We start from the raw sequence: 6,565 nt of genomic DNA, 5'->3' as shown, positions 1-6,565 counted from the left end.
CTTAATATTTTCTCTTTATTCTGTAGATTTGGAGTTTTGATTATTATGTGTCGGGGGGACTTCTTTTTGTGGTCTAGTCTGTTTGGTGTCCTGTAAGCTTCTTGTACTTTCATAGGCATATCTTTCTGTAGGTTGAGGAAGTTTTCTTCTATGATTTTGTTGAATATGTTTTCTGTACCATTGAGCAGTGTTTCTTCACCTTCTTCTAAACCTATTATTCTTAGGTTTGGTCTTTTCACGGTGTCCCATATTTCCTGGATATTTTGTGTTAGGGATTTGTTGGACTTGAGGTTTTCTTTGGTTGATGAATGTATATCCTCTAGTGAGTCTTCAATAGCTGAGATTCTGTCTTCTGTCTCTTGGATTCTATTAGTTATAATCACGTCTTTAGATCCTGATCGTTGTTTATCCAGTCTTTCCATTTCCAGCATCGCCTCATTCTGTGTTTTCTTTATTGTTTCTAATTAGCTTTCATGCTTTGAACTGTTTCAAGAGCTTCCTTCACTTGTTTGGTCATTTTATCTTGGGTTTCTTTAGCTTCTTTAAGAGATTTGTTTATTTCTTGAATTTTTTGGTTTGTCTTTTCCTCCATTTTGTGTAATTTTTTGCTTGCTTTTTCTTCTATTTCTTTAAGGGATTTTCTTGTTTCCTCTTTGAAGGTCTCTATCATCTTGCTGAGATAATTTTTGAGGTCCATCTCTTCTTCATGCACTGTGTTGGGCTTTTCAGGTCTTGCTGGAGTGGAGTCCCTAGATTCTGGTGGTGTCATATTGGTCTTTCTGTTGTTGAGCGAGTTCTTATTCTGTCTTCTTCCCATATCTTCTTCCAGTGAGTGCAGGTAGGATCTCTCTATCTCCTCTTGTTACTCTGTAGTGTGTGTGGGCCAGGAATACAATGTCCGAAGCTCTTGATGGTCTTGCCTCTTCTCGTAGTCTCCTCACTCTCCTGGCGGATCGGTTGCCAGGAACAGAAGGAAGAGTGGCCTGTACCCAGATTCAGGGAGCTCCTCCCTGCCTGGGTGTGTCTGTGTCAAGCGGGGACAAGCCTGGAGGGATCTGGGTGAATGGCACTTAGGACAGAAGTTGGGTAAAAGCAGGGGGTCGCTCACCTGATCTGTGATGAGTCGGCAGAACGGGAAGGAAGAGTGCCATCCTATCACTTTTTGTTGCTATTGTTTATGAAGAAGGATTTTAAAAATAGATGTGTAAAATTTCCCGCATATTGAACTTGATAGTGTCATTCCATTAACACTGTGTTATTCTCCTGTACCCTGTATGTCCCCTGTCAGTTGAACCTAGAGGTCTGATTGGAATCCAGATGTTATTGTCACCATATGGGCATTCATGACCTGACAGTCTTGTGGGAGGCACAGGGTTCTTCTCTCAGGAAAATTGTACCTGGCTGTCTTCTTTTGTATGGAAACAGCCACTGACAGCATCACCCAGCTTCATTAATTCTACGAGACTTCTAAAATGGTGACAGTTATAGTGTTTCTATGAAGTCATTGTTGGCTAAGCAGATAACTACTGTCTCTGAGAAACCACCCTTGTCTTGTCTTTGGGTTTTAATCACTGGCTACCATGTCCTCGTATGTACATTCATATGGGACCCTTTAATATAGTTCCCCATGTTGTGGTGACCCCCAACCATAAAATTATTTCATTGCTACCCCACAACTGTAATTTTGCTACTGCTATGAATTGTAATGTAAATATCTCATATGCAGGATATCCGACATGCCATATGACCCATAGATTGAAAATCACTGATCTAGTTCTTTAGAGGCCATTTCAAAATGGCAAGTTGGCTCTTAGTGCCCTCTAGTGGTCAGTACTTTTTGTGTCAGCAAGAACTCAACAGCAAGCAAGTCTATGCTTTTTTCACTCACCTTAGAGTTGTGGCTTTATTCCTGCTAAAATTGTCTCTACTTTACCCATTGGGAGTCACTTTAATTTGGCCTCATAATCAAATAGAGTTAAAGCGTGGGATGATGCAAAGTATAAGGCTGTGCATGGTGGCCTGTAGTCACAGAACTCTGGAGGCTGCTTTAGAAGGGACACATGTTCAAAGCCAGATTGAGCTACTAGTGAGACCCCGTCTCAGAAGCAAACACAAACCAACAAAAACCACACAATGGGATGCCAATGGGGGAGCCTCTGGAGGTGGACTGGCATTTTCCCCTGGTGTGTGTGTGGGACTTTGAGAGCCCATCCCACGTGAAGGGATGTGCTCTGTCTCTGGACACATGGGGAGGCCTAGGCCCAGCACAGGAAGATTTGGTGGACTTTGCGGAGCCCCTGTTGGGGGCCCTACCCTGCCTGGGGAGTGGTGGGTGGATGGGGTGGGGGGTAGGTTGGAGGTGGGGGAGGAGGGATGGGTTGAGCGGAGGGAGAGTGATAGGGAGAGGGGACATACATGTGAAACAAGCCTGTTCCCTAACGTGAATTAATAATAATAATTATAAAAACACACAATGACCCAGAGTTTTGAGAAAGCCAAATCAGGGTGTAGAAGAAGCATGACTTTCATATGAATATTTAGAAAACATGAAAGTAAAATGCCTGAAGTCGTTAAGCCATGAAAACTCTGGCATAGCTGTTTAAGTAGAGCTTAAGGGAAGATCTTCATCTATAAAGATATGTTTCATAGTAAAAGGTTTTGCTCAAAGTGAATAGGTGAAAAATTATTTTGTTGATAGCCAAGAATGATTTAAATACACAACATAGATGGCTGGAGATGTCACATGCTTTGGTTGCAGGATGCAGAGAAACCAAGCTGGAGCTGAGCTGGAAGCTTCTTCCCTGTTGCCTGGAAATAACAGTGGCAGAAAGTGCTTTACAGGCTGCTTAGAAATTGCCATCCATGGTTTTACTCAGCAGTGGGCACCACATGCTCACTGACCTGCCGGGCAAGATGAGCCCACGTGGATGTTATGTGAGAAACCAACCATATTCTGCTTGGATGTTGGACCCACTCTACAGGAAGGACTTCACATCTGATACCATAAAACCTAGTCAAACCCACTCTTGTACATGTCCTTTGACCTCGAGGTCACAGCTACTGAGACTCAAGAGTGCATGGCCATGCCGTGCACGGGTGACAACATCCCACATAACCACCCATCTTCTGGATCTTATAGGTCTTCCCTTTTTCTATAAGGTTCCTTGAGATTTAGAGGCTAATAGAGGCTCCCATTTGGGGCCGAGCATTCAACAGTAGCTTATTCTTAGTACTTGGAACAGCTATGAGGTCTCTGCAATAACCACTGTCCACTGCACATGACATGTCTGTCAAATTGCCTTCTAAATATTCATATTCACAGATTATAGGCCGTTAATGACTGCTGGAGGAAAGGGCAGAGATGGTCTCAAGTGGTATAGCCTCTAGCAACTTGTCCACACTCCTGCAAACAACCTCTTACTCATGCGCCCCCTTAAAAAAGGACATAGACATAGAGGTGGGGATAGGAAGGGAAAGGCTATCAAGAGTGGGAGGAAGAAGAAAGGGCAATGGGGGTGATTGTGATCAAAATATATTATGCACACATAAGGATGTATAGCTGATGAAATCTCTTATGTATCCACACAAGAAAAAAATGAAAACTACATATCAATAAAGCTTATGATTAAAGAAGAAAAGTGCCTGCAGACCACAGCTAATGTTTTACCACATCACTCTCCAAAATGGACAAAACAGGAAAACTGTCAGATGAATTAAAATGGAGTAAAGCCTAATTACGGATCTCCTTAATGTACACATGATATGCACTTAGTGGTCACAGCGGTGTTTCCTCAGAGAAGAACACAGCAGGCAGGTAGAACCTCTCCCACCCCCACCTTACACCCATCTGGAAATCCAGAAGAGGGCTCTACTTTGCTTGCAGGTGAAATCATATTAGATAAGGTGGGTCCTGAATCCAACTGGCTCTTCTGAGTCCAGCAAGAACAATGTGCAGAAATGGACTGCACACGGCCTGGAGGCCCTTTCCTGAGAGGCATGCCAAACAAGACTACTGATAGGACTGATGAACCCTGCTTCCAGCCGAATGCATATCTTACATCTTCATGATTTTATTTTATTTTTATTTTAGCTTTATCAGCATGCCATTCTCATCTCCAAACCTGAGCAGTGTGCCTCATGAGCTGGTTTACAGTCCCATTTGCAAAAGGAAAGTTTTTAGAGAAACAAGCACACTTTAGAGAAATAACCAGTTGACAGATTTAATTTTTGCGCTCACTTGTGGGTTATGGCCTTGGAGCACCATACCTTCAAAGGCCACAAATCACACATAGCTGCAATTAAGCACAAAGTGCCTCTTAACTCCTGAATTTAGATACACACTTTTAACCCCTACATTCAATATAAACACTCCACTCTGAGTGTGAATTTTGCCTTCCTTCCTTCCTTCTTCCCTTCCTCCCTCCCTCCCTCCCTTCCTCTCTCTATTTTTTTTGGAGACAGGGTCTCATTATGCAGCTCTGGCTGTCTTGGAATGCACTATATAGACCAGGCTGGCCTTGAACTCACAGAGATCTGCCTGCCTCTGCCTCATAAGCACTGGGATTAAAAGCATGTACCCTAAGCCCTGCTTATTTTGCCTTATTAAATAGACCTCAGCTGTGCCTCACCAGAGCTCACCCTGAACTGGCCACAGCTGAGTGGAGTCCTTTGAAGGACTTGTGCAGCAAGGCTGACAGCATCCGCCACATCTCGTGCTGTCCCTGACATCTTCAGGGGGTAACTCTGGGTCCTCCTTGGAATACAGTGCTCCTTAGACTGCTCCTCCTTAGAGACTGCTCATTCATCCCAATGGCACCTGGGAGCTTCCGAGGTGTTGTTGGTGAGTTTTCATGACAGCTGCTTGTCTGCTCTGGCTTTTGTCACTTTCATTGTTTCACCGTCCCTTCTAGCTGGAGGTCTTCCTAGTATCTACTGTATACGAGCAGTGCTGGAAACAGAGACCTCTGCAGAGGTTTCCATCTTCTCTTCTTGAGTCAAATGCCACAATCACAGTTTGGAGGACATCAATTGAAGGACTAATCCTTGGATGTCCTAAGCCCCTGTGTTGCCTTCGATAAAGCAGGAGAACTAGCTATCTGAGGCACTGTCATGACGAATGACCTGGAGGGACTGAGTGCATTAACCACTACACTTCAGATCTAAGTCTTATTGAGATGGAAAACTCTTGTCTTCCTCCTGCGGCCACCAGGACTCCCACGGGCCGACCTCTAGCCCTGTGCGAATTGCCTCAGGCAAAGCTCAGTCTCACATGTAGTGAGCCGGACCAGTTGCCTTCAGGTCTCACCTCGTAGCTTTACAATTGCAGCCGCAAACTTTCCCTTCCTAGACTCCCACACTTGCTACTACTTCTGGGTCCTAACTGGATGGTGCTTTGTAGAGGGGACCATGACAGTTTCATTTGTTTCCTTCTTATCCTCTGTAGTGCAGCTCAGGAAGGAGCGCCCTCTGTATTCACTTTCTTATTGGTACCGTCTGTGGGATAAAGTTAATGCACCTCCTCTGGGAGAGACCACATCTATAGAAAGGCACACTCTGTGTGTATGGCCCTGGCATTCAAAGGGGAAACAGCTGCAGGACTTTGTCTTCTGGGTTAGAACATTAAATAATGGTGCACACTGTTTACTGTCTTTCTTTTTTAAGATTATTCTTTTAAATCATTTCTATTTATGACGTTTACAGGAAATTCATCACTCTCTTTGATACTGTCTTCCCATGAGTTCCTTATTTCCTTCTCACAAATGTTGAGCTTAGACTCCGTAGGTTCTTATTACCTGAGACTAGGAGCTTAGCTGCTTCATGCATCTGATAATGCCTTTAACAACCAGAGTCAAGGAATCTGATGTGGTTTCTGTGTGTGGCTTCTCCAGCACAGCTGAGGAAAATTAGTCACCTGATTGGTGGGGACACCCAGTGCCCAGGAGATGGCAGTGTGGGATGGGCCAGTGCCATGCAGGCGAGAAACAGGGAGCCTTGGAAAGGTCTCATGATTCTTTTGAATATTTTCTTTTTTCTTCCCTATTCCTTTATATACACAAGCAAACACAGGGGCAAGGCAGAGCTCTGCACAGCCAGACATCTCTTTCTAGAAACTGACTATTAGCCTGTGCTTCCATGGTGGAGGTCATTTTAGGGGCAGATGGTTAAAACCAGAGACGGTTCTTTTTCTATAACACAGTTTGGCATCAATATAAATCAGAAAGTAGAGAAACTCAGCTTAGAAAAAAGAACCCCTGGGCTATGATAAAACCCTGCAGTGAGCTTGCATGAGAGAGGAAAGACAAAATGGCCTGAGTCCTGCTGTTTAGATATTTGTGTCATTGTGTCAGAGCCCAAAGTTATGGGGACTTGTGAGATTTGCTGAACCCTGTGCTTGTCAAGAAAGACAGGGTAGATAGTGAACAGATGGGTGTGTTGTCGGATACATAGGTGGATGAATATATGAATGAATGAAGAAGAGAAGCCAGGAAGATAGAAAGTAGGAAATAAGAAGACAAAGAAAACAGGAAAGGTAGACAGAAAACTGAAATAAGACACTGTCTCCCAA

This window comes from Cricetulus griseus, chromosome 2, assembly GCF_003668045.3.
Source record: "Cricetulus griseus strain 17A/GY chromosome 2, alternate assembly CriGri-PICRH-1.0, whole genome shotgun sequence".
Classification (NCBI taxonomy): domain Eukaryota; kingdom Metazoa; phylum Chordata; class Mammalia; order Rodentia; family Cricetidae; genus Cricetulus; species Cricetulus griseus.
This window is presented reverse-complemented; position numbering follows the sequence as displayed.